This window comes from Suricata suricatta, chromosome 11 (genome assembly GCF_006229205.1).
Source record: "Suricata suricatta isolate VVHF042 chromosome 11, meerkat_22Aug2017_6uvM2_HiC, whole genome shotgun sequence".
Taxonomy (NCBI): Eukaryota; Metazoa; Chordata; class Mammalia; order Carnivora; family Herpestidae; genus Suricata; species Suricata suricatta.
In genome coordinates, this window is record NC_043710.1 from 13853844 (window position 1) to 13875394 (window position 21551).

Consider the following 21551-nt stretch of genomic DNA (forward strand, 5'->3'; position numbering starts at 1 on the left):
TTTGTTTCTATTATCCAAAGTACCTGCATATTGTCTGGGACACAAAATGGAAAAACAAACAAATAAATGATAAATTTAAAACACCAGGCAACATTTTTGAGTGTTTATTAGAAGTTAGTAGCACAGTTAAATAACTTTAGAGTATGTGGCCAGAATATATACATATAATATGATATTGTAATGCATTATTATACTATATATTATAGTATAGTATACATTTTATTTTCTATAACTTTTAAGAAAGTACATAAAGTAATGGGATGTGTACATACCTACATATTAGTTACACTAGAAATAAAGATCATTCATGTGTGTATGTTCTTGATATTGGTCTATTTCATCTTTCTCTGTTTAATTTTTAATGATTAAAGAAGCTTTTTGAAATAACACGGGGATATCCTTATATTTAAAGAACCGTTTCAGACCCCAAAACACTCTTAATTACCCATTACAATTGTAGAAGCTAAAAGCCACTGGATTTCTTAGATTTTCTAGCTGCTGTTTTTAGTTTTGTGCATAAACATTTTAGAGTGGAAAAAACAATTCTTTTGTTTTTTGAAGAGGGCATTTGTGGGACACGGTGACCTGTCATTGGGTATTTGATGGAAAAGAAAACCTGTAAAAAATTATTTTTTAACAAAAGGTTTTAAAGATCTCCATCTGTTCCATAATTTCTCAATAAACACAGGCACTTTTAAAATTAAGAGCAGCAGCATGGGATAAAGCATTGTTTAAAGTATACAAGTCCAAGAAAAATAGAGTGTGAATGGATTACTCTTTAAAATTAGAGGATTTGGGGGCTCGTGGCTCAGTCGTTAAGCGTTTGGCTTTGACTCAGGTCATGATCTCATAGTACGTGGGTTCGAGCCCTGCATGGGGCTCTGTGCTGACAGCTCAGAGCCTGGAGCCTGCTTCAGATTCTGTGTCTCCCTCTCTCTCCGACCCTCCCCTGCTTGTGCTGTCTCTCTCTGTCTCTCAAAAATAGAATAAAAAGCATAAAAAATTAAAATAAAATAAAATAAAATTAGAGGGTTTTAGTATGTAATCTGATTAACCAGCCTTGCTCTGTTAAGACAGCCATCATATTTTCCAGCATCTGAAGGCTGATTTGATCTACATATTAACTGTTTTTTCAGATCTAGTAGGTGTGAACTAAGAAACAGGTACTTTTAAACCCCAGAAATGGAATTCCAAACATAGAATTGATTGATTCATCTAATTTTGGGTTGCCTCTTCCTAAATTTGAAGCCAGGTAGATAATACAAATCTCAGAGGACCACACACTGATAAATATGATTCTTTTTAGTGGCCAGTTATGCAAATTCAGAATTTCATAGACACTTTTTAGAGTGCATATCCAACTTTACTGGTATTCAAGAGAGTAAAAATTAATACTTAAATGTAGTATATTATGATTCACCTACAGAATTGCAAAATATGTAAACAATCGAAATGCCAACCATTGATGAGGATATGGAACAGTCGTGGCTCTTACACATGAACAGTAGAAAGCAGAATTGGCATTTAACTTTGTAGAACTGTATGCTTATGTACTGACGTTGGACATATAAATGCCTTATGACCCAAAAATTCTATTCCCATATTTGTACTGAGATGAAATGAGTGAATATTTCTGGCAAAGACATGTATGAAACTATGCCTCATTGCATTATTTATCATTAGCTTCAAACTGAACACAGCTTAGATTTTTATCAACACAACAGCACAAGAGTTGACAAAGTTTTTCTTAAAGGGTTAAATATTGAATAGTTTAGGGGCTGAGGCCATAAATTCTTAGTCACAATCACTTAGGATTGTCTGTGTATTACCAAAACAGTCTTAGACCATATATTAATAGAAAGAGTGTTCCATGTCCAAAGAAACTTGGCCTGCGCTCGTTTGCTGACTCCTGCTCTGAGTGAGATACATTATTTCATGGCATGTTTGCACATTGGAAAACTTCACAGCAGTCATATGAATGCACTACCTCCACGTGCAACACCACAGATAAATTTCACAAACATAAGGCTGAGTAAAAAAAGCAAGGTAAAAACACGTGTGAAAGCCTTAAATACTTTAAGAATTTACAAACCAACCTATCTCACCAGACATCACTTTGCAGCGATTCTAGGGATAATTTCTGAAGATGCTAGTAATGTTCTCTTTTGGAGTGAAGGGAATTTTTGTTTCTGAAAATACCTGCAATATACCTTCTCAAAAATTTTCTATAAACATATTAGACTCTAAATATATTTTCCAAAACCAGCATATTTTCTACTATATTGTAAACAACCATAGGGTGTTATTTCTTTAATCTAATAGTTCCTTGTTCATAATACGTGTTCATAATGTATCTGTAAAATTGACGTCATGCCCATATATCACAGAATATTTCAGTACCCAGTCTTCATGTTATGAAACATTCTGACTTGCCTGCAGAACGACTCCGTTAATCCACCTACGGGAACTTCGCCTCTCCTCCTGCAGCACGGAAACTCAGTGTACTTTGGTACCAGCATCCCGCCAGGAGCCCTTTGTCATGAAACTCCGTGTTTCAGGACAGACAACTATTTTCGGAAGGATGTGGTCTCTGTAGCCTACATAGTACCTCTTGAGTATCATCTCAAGTAGGGTGACCCAGAAACACCTAATTACACATAAATTTTTCTCGCTTGTAATTGATGTATATAATTTCTCTTAAAAATTCTTTTTTCAGTTATTTATAACTCCATTCTTTTTTAACGCTTTATTTTATATTTGAGAAAGAGAGAAAGAGGCAGGGGAGGAGCAGAGAGGGAGGAGGACACAGAATCTGAAGCAGGCTCCAGGTTCGGAGCTGTCAGCACAGAGCCCCCATGCTGGCTCATGACCTGAGCCAAACTCAGACGATTAACTGACTAAGCCACCAGGTGCCCCTATAGCTCCATTCTTTAAAAAAAAAAATTAACTACTTTTTCAAGGTTTATTTATTTACTTTGAGAAAGAAAGAGAAAGGGGAAGGGAGAGCCAGAGAGAGAAGGAGAGAGAGAATCCCAAGAAGACTCAACACTGTCAGCACAGAGCCCAACGCAGGGCTGGAACTCACAAACTGAGAGATCATGCCTTGAGACAAAATCAGGAGTCTGATGCTGGACCACCACCCAGGTGTCCCTTTATAACGCCATTCTTAATGGAAGCTGAGATCCATTAGGCTATCTAAGTTGTAATAATAATGTGTCTCTACAAGCTCAGGTTTAAATCATGGGAAGGAGGAGAGTGAAAGGAAGTTAGTTTACACAGTCTTGAGGAGAAACCTTGTTTTAGGGCCTAAAGTTAGGTCCTGGTTGAACAAAATGGAACCTGCGGGATTTTCATTGCATCCCTCTACATAGGGGAGCACCTAAGGGAACAATTAATTTGAAAGGAATCAGAAGAAAGGACTGAGGGCAATTCCACATCCACCAAAAATGTACCAAAGAAATAAACAATGACAGAAAATGCCTTAGGTAACAAAAATGCATCAGTTTCTTAATTTTAACTGGCGGGCAATTAGTAACAATTAGTTACATGGTTTGAGCCTTGCCTCACAATACTTTGGGTATCTTAGTCCTGGGACCATCACACAATGAATGATAAAGGAATATATGAAAGCATTGAAAATTGTCACTGAGAATCATTTTTCCCAAATTTAATGTATACTAATTTAATTGTGGAGAGTTCTAACTTTATAGAAAGCAAGGAACAAAAACAACACACTAATAAAAGAAAAAAAAATGACAGAAGAAATCCTGTGCCCGTGCTAACTCCCATACAGTTTCAGATTAAACAGGAAAGTACCCGGAGTACCCAAGCACACAAGATAGCATACGCCTAACACATTTTACCTTCTTTCTCCCTTAAGTTTTGCATTTACTGGTTTAGAAGCAAATAAATTAACTGCATCAAGACTCAGAAAATACAGCTGATGGGTGTAATTATTATACATTTTCTGGAGATATTTATGTACAGTAGATATTCAGTGGATCCGGAACAAGCTGTCCCGTCTTAATCGGCATGTTGTAAAATGTCACTCAGAACATGGCCACCAAACAGAGTATCCCCTGGGGCTACCACAGAGCACATCTTCAGAGGCCATTGATTTCCTATATTATCTGTTTACTCTCTGGAATCCCACAATGCAGCCACCTTCCACATTACTTTTTCTTCACCCCAAAGTTAGTGATGTTCAAGGGTTCAGTTTTTCTACACTAAGGATCATGTCTCCATTTGGTGATGCTCCATCAGTCACACAGGCTGTAATCCTGCCGCATTCGCGAACCAATTTAGAGGAACTTGCAGCTGCTTAGAATCCTGGGAATCTGTCATCACTGTTTTTGTTAATTTTCAAATGAGACTTTAAAGTAAACACACTTTAGCTTTCCATGAGATTAGCCAGGAGAATTATTTCTGGAGAGGGATTTATTTCATGATGCGGACATCAGGAATCTATCGAAAGTAAGGGCATTGCGTTCAGAAAAGCCTAGTATCTGTGAGACTCCAGATGCCCATGTCTGCCTCTGTATGGGGAGCTTGTTAATAATCACTGAGAATACATGAGCTAACATAATAAATATGAGATATTTTAGAGTAGTCAAAGAAGTAATATATGAGAAAAATGGTCTTTCTTCCCTTAAGTCCATTTCAAAGGATTTCCAAATAGAAACACAGCATCTGATAAATTATGTGTGCACATTTTCATTCCTTTCAAGTTAGTTATGATATAAAGAATTGCAGATTATAGGGAAGGGAAACTTTTCCCACGTTCTCTGGCTGGTCTAATAATTAAATTAAATTGGCATAAAACAGACTAACAGGAGAAAAACATTTAATTTCATATGCTTGGAACTCATAGAAATACAAGACACAGGGACCAAAGCAGGCAGCTTTTATACATTTTACACAAAGAAAAAATACAGTCATGAAGAACTGGAAAGTCAGAGAAGTTTGGACTTTGGCGAGTAAATTAGTAAAGAAGTAATAAGTTTTCTCAATACAGCCTTTTCGAATCTGACATTTCCTGGTGATAAGGATGTCTCTGTCCCTCCTGGTACAGGAAAGGCACTTTTCGCCTGGGACATTTAATCTCATCTTTTAGAGGGGAAAAGAGAGTCAGTGTGTCCTTCTTGCATCTAAGAAAAACATCTCTAGTTCAGTTGTAGATATTAATATATTTTTGTGGTTATTTATATTTAATTTTCCCTAGTTATTTTTCATAAAAATAAAAATATTCGCCTCTGGTAAACAAAATCGTGTCCTTTTTTTGTGTGGAGAAAAGCTTAATTAACCATACATTTTTACTGCATAGTGAATTAAGATCGACTTTAGAGATGTAAGTCCTAACAGCTATTGAACAAAGATGGTATATTCTTATTACAAAAACCAGTAACACATTATTAGTCATTTTTGTTCAGGTAGACTTTTCTCCAGTTAAACACAGACCCATATTATTTTTATAATAAACATAGGAACTCAGAATAAGTGTTTTATGGTGAGGTTGTCTTTAATGCATATTTTTTAATTTTAAAAGCTATCACCATCTGTTAAATATGGCCCAAAATATGTTTGACTTGAATTCAGATATAAGAGAGAGAAAGTGACAGAGAGATATAGATTCATATGCAGAGCTAGCTAGCTATCATCTATCTATCTGCTTGTGTGTGTGAGACAGAGAGTGATAGAAATGGCTATAAATGATATTCCTGCCAATTATTAAGCAGAATAGAAAGAATACCCTAATGGTTACATATATAAACCACATACCATATTCTTTCTTGCTCTTTATCTGTTTCATCTGTCTTTGCTCTAGTTTCTGATAATAAAAGAACTGAATCCGCATAGCGAGAGAACATATAGCTGACATATATTTGAGGGACCATGTAAGACTCAAAGACACTCTTAATTAACCATTACCATTGTAGAGGTTAAAAACTCTGAATGTCTTCTATTTTCTAGCTTCTATTGCAAAATGCCTTTGTGTGAAAACAGTTCAGAATGGAACTAAAGCCCAAGGAGACTCCCAGGTTTTCAAAGGAACATTTATGGGATGCTGTGACTTCTCACAGAGTATCATGCTGAAAAAAAACTATGGAGAATTTTATTTTATTTTTTATAAGAGGTTTCAAGGGTTTCCACCTACATGATATTTTTCCAATTAACACGTACTTTTATGGAACTGTTTGCTAATGAGTAGCAGCATGGTAGAAAACATTGTTTGAAATACCTTGTTCAAGAAGAAAGGGGTATCAGTGGATTACTACTAATTTAGAGTGTGTAAACCTAGAATCAGATTAATCCACCTCTTTCCCTTATGGCAGCAATATAGGATAACATCTAAAAGCTGGTTGATCTACGTATTGGCTATTTGATCAGATCTAGTGGTTTTTAACTGGAGAATAAGACATTTAAGCCCTAAAAATGGAATTACAAAAATAGAATTGACTGATTCAATTAATTGTGAGTCTCCTATCTCTGAAGTTATGAAATTGAATAACACATTCTAAAAAATATTTTTTAAGGAATCATGACTCAAACAGAAAGTTTGGCAGATGGCCTATGATGACTATCTTGGTATTTTGCATAAGGAAACACCACATTAAGAGGCTTTATGTATTCTAGCCTGTCCACTTCAATCCTCATCTCAGCCTCTCTTACGTTGCATTCTTCTCACACATCCCCAAAGACTGGTGCCAAAGAGCTGCTTATCAGGGCCAAGGGGAAGTCTTTAAATATGGTGAAATAAGAGGCCCCAACACCCCGCTTCCCATGGACCCAGCAAATGAATAGCTCCACATGTTACAATCCCTTTGGAATGAAATCGCGAAACTAGCTAAGTGACTCCTACACATCAGGCAAGTTAGCAAAAGCAAGTACAAATGTAAGTCTTTTGTAAAAACATAGTGGTACAACACAAATTTACTTTTTTTCCCCCAATTTTTGTTTACCTTCTAGTTAGTTAACATCGAGTGTAATATTGGTTTCAGGAGTAGAATTCAGTGATTCATCACTTACGTATAACACCCAGTGCTCATCCCAATAAGTGCCCTCCTCCATACCCATCACCCATTTAGCCCATCCGCCCGTCCATCAACCTTCGATTTGTTCTCTATTGTTAAGATTATCTTATGGCTTGCTTCCTTCTCTCTCTTTTTCTTTCCTTCTATGTTCCTGTTTTGTTTCTTAAATTAACATATGAGTGAAATCATACAGTATTATGTCTTTCTCTGATGAATTATTTCACTTAGCACCGTACTCTCTAGATCCATCCACGTTATTGCAAAGGGTAAGATTTCATTCTTTTGATGGCTAATACTACATAGTGTGTGTGTGTGTGTGTGTGTGTGCGTGTGTGTGTGCATGTGTGTGTGTGTGTGTGTGTGTGTGTCCACACCACACCTTCTTTATCAATTCATTAATTGATGGACATTTGGGGTCTTTGTATAATTTGGTTATTGTTGATGCTGCTGCTATAAACATTGGAATCATGTATCCCTTTGAATCAGTATTTTTGTATCTTTTGAATAAATACTTAGTAGTGCAATTACTGGCTCATAGAGTAATTCTATTTTTAACTGTTTGCATTCATACCAACAGTGTGAAAGGGATTGCTTCCCTCCACATCCTCAACAACATCTGCTGTTTCCTGTGTTGTTCATTTTAGCCATCCTGACAGGTGTGAGTTTTGATTTGTATTTCCTTGATGATGAGTGATGTTGAGCATCTTTTCAAGTGTCTGTTAGTCTTCTTTAGAAAATGTCTACGTCTTCTGCCCATTTATTAACTGAATTATTTATTTTTTGGGTGCTGAGTTTGATAATTTCTTTATAGGTTTTAGTTACTAATCCTATACAAAGTATCAGAAAGCAGAAAAAACTACACAACGTTATATGTCAATTGTATCACAGTAAAACTAGGACATAATACCCTAATGGAATTACATGAACACACACACACACACACACACACACACACACACTACACACACATATATAAAATTTTAATGAGAATATTTTATCTATTTTTTAATTTTATTTCCTTAGTGGATAATTTTTTGCTTCATTACTTCATTCTACATATTCACCTTCAGTATGCATCTCTTTTTTATTTTCTTATTTTCTCATCATGTGCATTCATTAGTAAATATATGATCATCATTGGCTTTCCATAAAATAGTGTATAATACTGTATAATTCATTGCATGTTAAATTTCCCAATTAACTGTAGTCTTTTGCAAATCCTTCTACACCAATACAAAGGGTACCAATGTATTTTTTTCATGATTATATAATGTTCTTAATCTATTTATTCCCTTATTTGTGAACATCTCTTTGTTTCCAGTTTTGATTACTATTAACCTCATTAAAATAATTATATTTGTAAAAAGTATACACCACTTAAAAGCTGATCTGAGAAAGATAATTATTTCTTCCATGCTATATTCATCAAAACAGTCAAAGTCCAGCCAATTTAATAGGAAGGAGTAAAGATATCATGTGTTCATGATATCAAATGTCAAAGAATTTGAAATCATCTTTGATTAGACACAACTACCATCAATCAACTATAGAACCTTGAAAATTCTCATTTTCTCATTCTTTTGTTATTAAGTTTTCATGTATTCAAATTAAATATGTATGTGTGTGTGAATGAATTTTTGGTATTACTGGCAAGCACACACAGAATGGAATGCACTAATTGCAAAGATACTTGAATTTCACATTAGTGAAAGGAGGAATAGGTAGATGAAAGATTGTACCAGTCAGGTCAATGTGAAGAATTGATTAGCTCTGGTTACTGCTTATGGACATCAACGGTGCCAGGGACAAAGAGGACATGCAAAGGTTCAGAGGTCATTGAGCATTACATCATAGTAATTGGAAGGGATTTGGAGAGGACACAAAATTACAGTCCAATACTTCCCAACTTTGTAAAAATTACAATAAATAAAAGTAAACAAAAATTTTAAGAAACAATAGAATCTTTTTTTTTTCCAACTTTACTTTGGCTATTCAGGTCTTTTGTGGATCCTTACAAATTTTAGAATTGTTTACTAGTCATCAAGACAAAAATCTTCTGCACTTTGAAGGAAAGTATTCACAAAACTAAAAGGCAACCTACAGAATGGGAGAAGATATTTACAAATGACATATCGAATAAAGGGCTAGTGTAAAAATCTATAAAGACCTTATCAAACTCAGTAATTAAGAAATGGACAGTTAAGAAATGGACAGAAGACACGAATAGACATTTCTTCATAGAAGACATACAAATGGCTAATAAATATATGAAAAAGTGCTCAATATTACTCATCATCAGAGAAATACAAATCAAATCCATGAAGAGATAGCACATCACACCTGTCAGATTGGCTATTTTAACAACTCAGGAAACAATAGATGTTAGTGAGAATACAGAGAAAGGGGAACCCTCTAACAGTGCTGGTAGAAATGCAACCTGGTGCAGCCATTCTACCAAACAGTGTGAAGTTCCCTCAAAACTCTAAAAATAGAACTACTCTATGATCCAGCAATTGCACTACTAGATATTTACCCAAAAGTTGGGAAAATATTGATTCAAAGGGGCACATGCACCCCAATGATTATAGCTGTGCTATCAGCAATAGTCAAAATATGGAAAGAACAAAGAGTACAAATGTCCATTTACTAGTGGATAAAGATGTGGTATACACACACACACACACACACACACACACACACAATGGGATATTACTCAGCCATCAAAAACAATAAAAATTTTACCATTTACAATGATTTAGACAGAACTGGAGAGTATAATGCTAAGCAAAGTAAATCAGGAAATAAAAATACTACATGAATTCACTCCTATGTGGAATTAAACATAACAGATGAACATTGAGGAAGGAAAGGTAAAATAAAATAAGAAAAAAACTGAGATGGAGGCAAATGATAAGAGACACTTAACTGTAGAAAACAAACAGGTTTGATGAAGGGAGATGGGTGGGGATTGGCTAGATGGATGATGGGTATTAAGGAGGGCACTTATAAGGGCGCCTCAGTGGCTCAGTTGGTTGAGCGTCCAACTTTGGCTCAGGTAATGATCTCATGGTTCAGAAGTTCAGTCCTGCATCAAGGTCTGTGCTGACAGCTCAGACCCTGGAGCCTGCTTTGAATTCTGTGTCTCCCTCTCTCTCTTCCCCTCCCCTGCTCATACTCTACCTCTCAAAAATAAATATTTTTTAAAATTTAAGAAAAATGGGGGGCACTTGGGATTAACACTGGGTGTTGTATGTAAGTGATGAATCAGTGAACTCTACTCCTGAAACTAATATTGCACTGTGTGTTAACCAAGTAGAATTTAAATACAAATTTGAATATAGAAAAAAGAAACAAAAAGAGCCTTGTTTTTTCTTAAACCTTTCCCATGCACACATGTACTTATGATCTATATTAGTTGAAACAGTCCAAAAAAAAAACCTCTCTTTATTCCAACTATTTGTTTATCACCTAAAGCCTAACCACTTAAAATACTTAGGAACAAAATTTCAATTTATACAAGTGCTGGTGCAAGGGGTACAGGATAAACACAAATTAGCCAAGTGCAGCAATTATTAGGAAAGAGTTTATAATGTAAAAAATACATATCTGAAAAGAATAAAGATAATGCAAGAAAAAGTATGCTATGTATAGTGGATGTGATGGTCACAAAATACTGTTTAAAAATTTATGTTTTTATTTTGAAAGAGAGTGTGAACAGCAGGGGAAGGGCACAGAGAGGGGGAGGGGAGGAAAGAGAATCCCAAGCAGGCTCCACACCAGCAGCATGGAGCCTGATGTGGGGCTTGAACTCATGAATCATGAAATCTTGACCTGAGCCAACACCAGGAGTCAGACACTTAACTGACTGACACACCCTGTGCTCACTTCAGAACACACATACTAGCCATAAAATCATTCAAACGTATTAAATTAATATATTTAAGGGGATAGAAAGTAATTAACAGATAAAGTAGTTAAGTAGGAGGTCTATATGAGTTTCATTAGAAGTCTGATTTTATTGGAGGAAGATGATACAGACTCAAGGTGACAGTGAATCATACTCTAAAAATCATTTTACCTTCCTAACTATGATCCATTTGATGCAACAGCGAAGAATTTAAATTCAGCCTTTGCAATAAATAAATAAATAAATTCAGCCTTTGAGAAAATTGTTGCAACATTCAGGGGGTAAAATACAGAACTAGAAATCAAATTAATCACAGTTGTGTAATATAGAAGCATGAGTACAGAGGCTTGAGAGATTTAAATCCCAAATGACACTGAGTAAAAATAAATGCAGTATAAATGCAATCTGTTTATAGCGTTCACCTATCAAGGGCCACACAGAAAGGTTTGCACATCACAGGGAGGTTTCTGAGTTACTAAATTTAAAGAATCAAGAAAAAAATGCTTATATTTGGAAAAATAAGGAATCAAATATTTCAAAAAGCATAAATGATTTTGTTACTTATTTCCTTCGGTTAATAATCTGCAATCAAATGGCAAAAAAAAGAGGCATTTCTCATTGAAGCATAAGCAAGGTGAATTAGATTCATCTTGAGTATTAAATAAGCAATTTTACTTATTTGTATCCATATATATGTTTATATACATGTGCGTATATATATGTATGTACATACATATATATATGAAGTGTTTTACAAATGGAAAGAATATGCAAACTTAAGATTTTTGTCAATTTTTTTACCAGTAATAGTTAAGATATCACTACACAAATACTAATTTGTGTAAATTCAACCCATATGAACCACATATCATATTTACTGAAATCTGCAATAATTTCAGTTATTACCCATATTCCAGTTTTCATATATCAACAGAAAGACAGGTATATGCAGACACACTCACACATACACGGATGCCTATAAATCAAATTTATTCTTATTACTCTTATTTCCCTATTTATTTCAAACAAGTCAATTTTTAAATCCAAAGATATGGAAATGTATTGGTAAATTCTGCTGTATCTACCTATTTTTAATAATCTTTTTTTCTGGTTAATAGAAATGTCTTACATGTAAATAATATAAATGTGGTAAAGTAGTAATATATTATGAGACAAAGTTTATTAAGATATATCTAATGTCTCTATAAACACTAAAAACAATGTGGGTGGAAAGTCACAAACATATTGTCCATTATTCTTAAATCAAAGATACGTTCATTGTTTCTGAATTTAATAAGTCTTAAATAAATTATGCTTCCCTTTTTTTAATGCTTATTATTTATTTTGAGAGAAGTGTGCACAGGCTTGTAAGTGGGGAAGGGGCAGATAGTGAGGGAAAGAGAGGATCCAAAGCACATTGCACACTGTCCCTATAGAGCTCACCTCTGTGCTCAATTACAAGACCATGAGATCCTGACCTGAGCCAAAAGCAAGAGTCCTATGCTCAACCCACTGTACCACCCAGGCATCACAAACAAATTACGATTCTTGAAGAACTCCATAAATGTAATCATTTTATGGTCAATTAGACATCCATATTTTTAAGTTTTTAATTTTTTTTTAATTTTTGAGAGAAGAGAGAGAGTGTGATCAAGTAAGGACAAGAAGAGAGGGAGACACAGAATCTGAAGCATGCTCCAGGCTCTGAGCCATCAGCACAAAGCCCAGTTCAGGACTCAAACTCACAAATTGTGAGATTGTGACCTTAGCCGAAGTGAGATGCCTAACTGACTGAGCCATCAGGTGCCCCAATGAGATATTTATATCTAAAATATGAAAATTCATATTCAAACTTTGTTGCTAATTGAGGTGTTACTTGCATATTATACTTGACCAGTAATGACTGACTGCTGATACAAAGCCATGAGAGTACACATAAATCATATACCCTGTGGACAATATCCAAATTTAGAATCAATCATTCTCTAAATTCTAACCCAAACACTTTAACTCTTACCAGCAATATAACCATGAAACTTTGGACTACTGTCTTAAGGTTAAGACTATAAAGAATATAATGTGTTTTAAAAAATCCTTTTTGATTTACAGATAATACTTTTCTGAGTGTCAAGAAAAGTTAAAAGCTTTGCTCTACCATTTCTTAATCATTCAGTAGCATTTTGCTCTTCTGTGAATTCCTTCTCTTGGGAATTAGCAATAACCCTGGAATTAAAGTGACCCTAATTTATCACATTTGTAATTGTTTACGTCATCATTCTTGTTGCAAACCTCGGATCCCCAGCCTTCACACACCAATGTATTTCTTCCTGAGCCACCTCTCCTTCAGTGACCTCTATTCTTCTACAACAATTGGACCCCGGATGTGGTAGGCTTCATTGCCAAGAACAAGTCCATTCCCTTCTATGGCTGTGCTCTTCAATACCTTTGTACTTTTGTACTTTTGTAGATGCTGAATGCCTACTGTTGGCAGTGATGGCCGTTGATCGGTACAGGGCCATCAGCAACCCCTTGCTCCATACAGTCAGCATGTCCAGCAGAGTGTGCTTCCTGCTTTTGGCGGGTTTTACATGGTAAATATTGTGGATACTTCTGTAAATACAATATTAATATTTTGCTTATGTTTCTGTGGGTCAAATGTGATCAACCACGTCTTCTGTGATGTCCCACCTCTCCTTTTGATATCTTGATCAGATACACAAGTTTACCGAGTTAGTGATCTTCACCATTTTCGGCTTCATTGAGCTGATTACTCTTTCAGGCCTTTTTGTATCTTATTGTTATATCATCCTAGTGGTGATAAAGATCCACTCCACTGAGGGAAGGTTCAAAGCTTTCTCCACCTGCACCTCCCACTTAACTGCTATTGCCATTTTCCAGGGAACCCTGTTTTTCATGTATTTCCGGCCAAGTTCTTCCTATTCTCTTAATCAAGACAAAATGACCTCATTGTTTAATTCCCTTGTGATTCCCATGTTAAACCCACTGATTTATAGCCTAAGAAAGAAAGATATGAAAGAGGCTCTGAAAAAACTTGAAAATTGAAAGTGATTTCATTGAAAACTTTACATGTATGCATTTTTTCTCACAATCTTAGACTATAAATCATGGAAATTAAAATTGTTTTGACTATAATGGTGTGATTCAATAAGTATTTATACCATGTACCAGCCATGAAAAAAAATGTGTCATTCCCTAAATATCCCATGCTTCATTTTATGTCTTGAAATTATATCAGTACTCCCTATTTGTGGGAAATTTGCAGATTCCTAGTTTGCCAAGTTTTTGTCTTCAATCTTTCATTTGTGCATGAATTTAATTTTCTAAATGTTATTGAGTATTTCCTAAGTTCCTTTCTGTGCTTTGAATTTCATGATGAATCCAGCAATTTGTTTATTAATAAATCTCATTGCCTAAAGGAAATGACAATTATAATGAAGTAATGTTCAAATTATTTATAAAACTGTAATTACCAATAATGTAAAAAAGAAAAACTAAACATTTTTCAAATATAGAGAAGGAAATTGTTGTTTGAGATGACTTCAAACCCATTCGTTTATCACAAAATAAAATTGTTTTTAAAAATAAGGCTGTTTTGATATATGGATGAAATAGGTTTTTCAAGATTTTGTTATCTCATCTGTTTTTTTTCTTCTTTTAAAATAGATTTTATTTTTTTCCCATAATATTTTATTGTCAAATTGTTTTCCATACAACACCCAGTGCTCTTCCCCTTAAGTGCCCTCCACCATCACCACCACCTCTCATCTGTTTTTATAGGTAATAACTTAGTAGCTCAACTGCTGAGATGCCCTACTTGGAACTTATTAATAAAGACACATGAAGAATAAACTATGGCAAAACAGCACTTAGACTATAAATATTGATTCTTATGAGGACCACTTGAGAGTGTTCTGTCTGAGCAAGGCTACAATATGTACTTCTCTGTATATTTCAGCATTATTTACAGCAACCAAGGTATGAAAGCAAGTGTCCAATAATAAGTGAATGGATAAAGAAGGTGTGGTGTATATACACAATGAAATATTATTCAGCCATAAAACAGAATGAGGTTTTGCCATTTGAAACAACATGGACAGTCCTAGAAGGCATTATGCTAAGTGACGTAAGTCAGACAGGGAAAAAAAGATACTGTATGATTTCACGTACATGCAGAATCCTAAAAAAAAAAAACAAAAAACAAAAAACAAAAAACAAACAAACAAACAAAAAAACCCAGAAAACCAACAAATAAATAAGCAATCAAAAAGAAGGGGGAAAATTCATAAATTCAGAGAACAAACTAGTGTTTATCAGAAGGGAGGTAGGTGGGGAAGGTGTGCAAAATTGGTGAAGAGGATTAAGAGGTACAAACTTCCAGTTATAAATAAGTCACAGAGATGGAAAACTACCTCATAGATAATATAGCCATTCATATTGTAATACTAGCATTGGCGATATGTGATGACCACACTCACTGCGAGCACCGAGTAGTCATGTCACTATGCTGCACTCCAGAGCCTAATATAACATTGCATGTCAACTACAATCAACAACAAAAATTTTTAATTAAATTTAATTAAAAACATCTCTCCAATGACCTTGGTTCAATAAGCTTCTGCCTGGTAATAGTGACTCTTCCACAGGCAGTGGCAGAAGTCAATGGCCAGGTAGCAGCAGTCTGTGAAGAAGATACCCTGTCCATGATGCACATGATAAATGATTCTGTTATTCCCTATCAATGTGTTCTAGCAACAGGGAACTTCTACTTCTGCACTGGTGGACATCAGCTCAAGATAGGTTGAACTGTCTCTCCTGAGAACCAACTCCGATAAAGGTGCATTTCAATAAATTTGAACTCCCTTCATTTCATCTCCACCAGCTTGGAGCACCAGTGTGATTAATCTATCATTCACTGGAGTACATTATTCCTTGATTGGCTTATTAAAAGACATTATTGTGTACGCCATTGCCTAGTCAAACTCCCACAGTGAACCTACATTAAATACATTGCTGGCAAAGGCAAACTCAGTCTCTGGGCATTTATTTGTGACCCAAAGCAAAACAGAAGTTGAAAAGTAATTATTTCAAATTCAGACAATGAGTCTAAATGAAAAGATAAGTAAGAATTAGCTGAGAGATGAGGGAGGTAAAGAAAGGATTCTATGCGAATAGATCAGCAACTAGAGGGTCCCCAAGGGAACAGGACCATATCATTTCTGTGGAATTAAAGAAAACCAAAGTGGCTGAGTTATAGTGCTGCCATTCACAACTCAGTCACTTCCTCAAGGGGGTTTATTTCCCTCCAGCACTTGCTAAGCTTGGTTCCCATACCACCCTGAGCCTGGGAACTTTGTTGAATCCATGACTCTGTTTCCTAAATCATTACCTTCAATGTGGGGAAATGAATACTCAGAGTTTAATCTGTGTGTTTTTATCTCTTTACTCAAGCACCTCTAAAGCATCTGGGTAATAAAAAAATGAAAGACATCCAAAGAAGTTCATTTTTATTGAATGATTATTCATGGGAAGCAAAAGAAAGGATTGCTGAGGTCAAGTATTGCCTTCAATACATATTTGTATTATATATGTAAGCACATAAAGTAGTTATGTATGTTAAATGTAAGGGGAACTTAAAGGCATATAAGTTACTTGGAAAATAATTAAACCAAAGAACTCTTATCTGGGTTTTACAAGGTATTTGGCAACTTAATCTGGTTCTGCTCCAGTTTGTGGATGATCATATTGACACAGGAAATTGGAAGTGACCCCACAAGAGGAAAAACTGTTTCTTTTTTCCCCTTTGCCTCTTTTCCAGCTTCCATTCATGTTAGCACCTGCACCCCACTCCATCTACACACACCTTGTAATGTAAATAGCATATGTGCCCCTTGTAAGGGACAGAGATATCTTTGGTCTTCCAGCACAGTAGATTATATCTAAGGAATGACTGAGTAGAGCTATCATATGCCTACTCCAGAACCCTGGCTCTATCTCAAGGCCAAGCCCCTTGGTTTCATACAATGAGTGATTTATGAAAAACCTTCACCCCATCCTTGTTCTCACCAGCTCCTGGATGCCTGAGAAGACACGTGCAGCAGACCACAATTGCCAAGAAAAATCCCAGACCCCAAGCAAAGATGAGACTCCCTCTGTTCCTTTTCAAGTATCTTGGCTGCTCCATCTGTATCTCTCTATATATCTTCAGTAAACTCTGCTTTCACATTCTGCTGGCTCAGGTTTGATTGATTTTCTGTGTTAAGCCAAGGACTCTCTTAGCTGACCCCCTGGGACTTCCTTCTGGATCCTCGGATGTGACCTGCCTGCATCAAAATCGCTGAAGTATCAGGTTTAGTAAGCAGAGACAAGGGCATGTAGTTGATGGACCATACAAGAATCAGGGACACTCTTAAATGCTTGCTACAATTCCATAAGCTAAAACTCACTCAATGGCTAGGACTACCTAGGTGCCATTGTGGAAGGCTTTGGTGAAAACACATCAGATTGCTAGTAAAGACCAAGTCGGAGAGTGAGACTCCTCTGCTGTTCAGGATAATATTCTTTCTGATATTCTGAGACATTGGAGAGGGAGGTATAGAGGTAGAAAAAAACAAACCAATAAAACAGTGGGGGATGCTTTCTTTAGTCAAAGTATCTCCTCCTCCAATAGCAATGCTATTTGGACATTTTACCTATCAAGTTCTTTTATGAAGTGCAGCATGACAGGAGTGTGACTTAATCAGGCCAAAGCCCAAGCACAGATAAGTGTCAATCTTAGAAACACAAAGATGCCATCTACTAGCACATTGCCCTTCCCTAAGACAACTATAAAGTATATAAGCTCAGATTTGATCTACATCGTGACTCTTATAAGCACATCTAAGTCTAACATGTGAACTAAAAAGAATGAAATGTGGGGCACCTGGGTGGCTAAGTCAATTAAGAATCCTACTTTGGCTCAAATCAGGATCTCAAAGTTTGTGAGTTTGAGCCTCGCATCAGGCTCTCTGGTGTCAGTGCAGAGCCCCCTTCAGATCCTTTGTGTCCCTTTCTCTCTGCCCCTCCCCTGCCTGTACTCTCTTTCTAAATATTAAATAAACATTAAAAAATAAAGAAATGTTAAGTCTGCTAAATGTGACATCATAAGCTCAATAAAAGAGTGTCTAAAAATGGAGTCAACTGATCTATAAAATTTGCCAAATCCTTGTGCCTAAATTTGTAAGAGTGGGAGATGAGTAACAGCTTAATGGAAACTGGGGAATTCAAGTCTGAACTAGGGGCTTGGGCTAATCCTGCAAAAGATTTCTGTCTTGATTTTCCACAGAAATTCAGAGAAACTTAGTATCAAAATATCTTATATAACTTGTGTAATCCAATCCTAACCATTTCCTTCACAGTCTATATCTGTAACTCATATGCTTCTCATAGTACATCCACCACCTGTTGCCAGCAAATGTAACTGTCCCAGGAAGGCATTATCAATGTCCGCATGTAAACACATGTCCGTTCCTTCATCTTAGTTCCTTATTTCTGCAGAGACACTGGTATCTTTAAACATAAGCAGATTAAAGTGTACGTGCAATGACACAAGGAATTATTTCTATACTGTGAACAGCCTTGCAAAATCTGCTAACACAGTACTAATACTCATTACTTAACTGACTGCCTTTAGAGGCAGCAAATTTAACCTAGTTTGAGATCCTCCTTTGAAAAATACTATGAACTGGAGAAGCAGCAAAAAGTTGGGTATGAATCTACTCCCAATTCACTATAAATGTGATCTTTAACAAATCACTTTTCCTCTTAGGGTCTCAGCACCACGCTGTCAAAAGAGGGGTTTCAATGGGACAATCTTTAGTGTATGTTCCAGGTACCATATTCTTTATCTATGATTTGATTCTATCAATGAATAGTGCACAAGCCTACTTCTATCTGTGGGAAGATTTAAAAAGAATAACAGATGGGTGGCAATATATTCATACCAAAGGACTAGATTACATCAGTAGACCCATTTGACTCCAAATAAGGGTGGTGATAAGGATAGGTAGCATGAGTTGCAGAAACCCCAATACCATGAAGCTGGACTTATTTAACTTTCCTTCTGTTCTGGCATTTTGACTTTAAGAGACACTTAATTATAGCAGATACCCACTTTATTAGTCATCAGGAAACCACATATTCTACATAATGGCTAATATTAAAATAACAGAGAGCATTAAGTGTCGGCAAGGACAGGGAACAGCCAGAGGACTCATACACTGAGAGTGTGATGGTAGAAATATAGATTGGCATGCTTCTTTGGCTTAACCGACTGAGCCACCCAGGCGCCCCGTACATGCTTCTTTGGAAAACAGTATGATGATATTTATTAAATCTAAATTCTTTTTTTTTTTAATGTTTTATTTATTTTTGATACAGAGAGAGACAGAGCATGAGAGGGGGAGGGGCAGAGAGAGAAGGAGACACAGAACTGGAAACAGGCTCCAGGTTCTGAGCTAGCTGTCAGCACAGAGCCCCACGCGGGGCTAGAACCCACAAATGTGAGATCTGACCTGAGCCGAAGTCGGAGCCTTAACCAACTGAGCCACCCAGGCGCCCCTTAAATCTAAATTCTACCCAGACATGTGTGTGCACACATTTCCAAATCCTGGTCTTATATGTCTGATGTTATATATGTCCCAAAGGAAATACAAAAATGTTCAAACTAGCATTTTCTGTATTGGAAAAAAGAAAACTCAATTGCCTATCAACATTAAAGTAGATAAATAATGATATTTTTGTACAAAGAGTACTATTCAATAATGAGAATAAGTGTACTGAGACTGAGAAAATATCATGAATGGATTGTCCAAGTTTGTTGTTGGATGAAGCAGCACATACTGTAAGCATCCACATAAGCCTGATTAAACAATATACTAACCTGATCTATCATGATAAAAGTCAAGAAAATATTTACTCCTTGGGCTAAATGATTAACAATTTAAAAGGGAGTGGGTAGAAGTCTTGTTGATTCTGTCATGTTCCCATTCTTGGACTGAGTCATGGTTATACAGGTGTTTTTAGTTGTTGTTTTTAATTTATCTAACACTATATTTATCATTTATGTGTTCTCCATAGGTATATTACACATCAAAGATACTTTCCAAAAACAAGGTCTATTCAATTTTACATTAGAAGACATTTCAGAATGTTATTATAAAATTGTATCCCTAGAAATGTTTTATACACAATAAATCCAGCCTATTTTCAAAAAATCAATGGGAAAACTCTCGTAAAATATTTCAATGAATAATTATATCTTTTGTAGTTGAACAAAAGCAAAGATGTTTAATCAATCCATAGGCACTCCAAGTCCTGTTTAAAGAAACAAGTGGGCTTAGTGAACCTGATTTTCCTGCTGCCATATCATCCATGAAACTTTCTCATTGTGGCCTATGATTCAGAGCCATTCACTATTTTATTTATTTTATTTTTATTTTATTTTATTATTTTATTTTATCCTACTTCATTTTATTTTATTTGAGGTTTTTTGTTTTGTTTTGTTTTGTTTTGTTTTAGAGAAAGCAGCAAATGAGAGAGGGGCAGCGAGAGAGAGCAAGAGAGAGAATCCCAAGCAGGCTCTATACTGCCAATGCAGAGCCCAGAACAGGGCTCAAGCCCACTAACTGTGAGATCATGACCCTCGCCAAAGTCAAACACTTAACCAACTGAGCCACCCTGGTGCCCAGGGCAATACACCTATTTTCTAAAGACAGGACTTTATAAGTAGACTGCTGCCTTTATAGGATTACATGTAGAAGCTCAGGGGCATCAGGGAAGTCATGTATTCACAGATTTTTTTTCTCCCCACTTGCTTGTCTCTCATGTCTTAAATTCCAACTGACAGTTGTTCAATTAACTGTGAATCCCTTTAGGATGGTAATCATCCAATTTGTAATAATAATGTAATCACCAAGGCTCAGATTTTAATGGAAAACTTTGAAGGGAAGTTAGACTAACTGGTCCACAGGGACGGTTAAGCTTAAGCAGGTAAATTTAGGTTCTTTCTACACTGAGTGCAACCTGAAGAAATTTGTCTTCCCAGGAGGGAGAGAAGCATCTGATGAGAAAATGAGTTTGGAAAAGAAAGTTCTTAAGTAACACAAATTATTAATTGAACACACAGATTTGACATTCACTGCATTCTTTAAAAGAAATAAATTAACTCCAATCAGGCAAAGTATAGAGCAAGAATACATTATTTATATTATAATCAAAATTAGACTTCAACAACACACAAACGTCTGTGCTTGTCAGCATCCTGCAATAATTCATCAATTATAAAATGTCACTCAGAACAGGGCCAATACAGAGTGCTCCCCAAGACTGCTATTCTCACAACCTCAGGGGCATCATTTTACTTAATTTCTTAGATCTGTAAGTTTGTGAAATGCAGTGTCTTTTTCATACATTTATATATTGGAATGAATTCCCCCATAGCATTACTAATACCTGCATTCAATCATGTAATTTTTTTTTGCAGTGAGAACATTAAATATGTAGTCTCTTAGCAATTTTGAAGTATCTATTACAATATTGTAACTATATTCACAATG

The 21551-nt window shown here is 35.8% G+C and overlaps 1 pseudogene; it reads left to right on the plus strand.

Moving 5' to 3' along the window:
- The first annotated feature begins 4447 nt into the window (after positions 1-4447).
- Positions 4448-14001, plus strand: LOC115272436 (annotated as a pseudogene).
- Positions 14002-21551: the final 7550 nt, after the last annotated feature.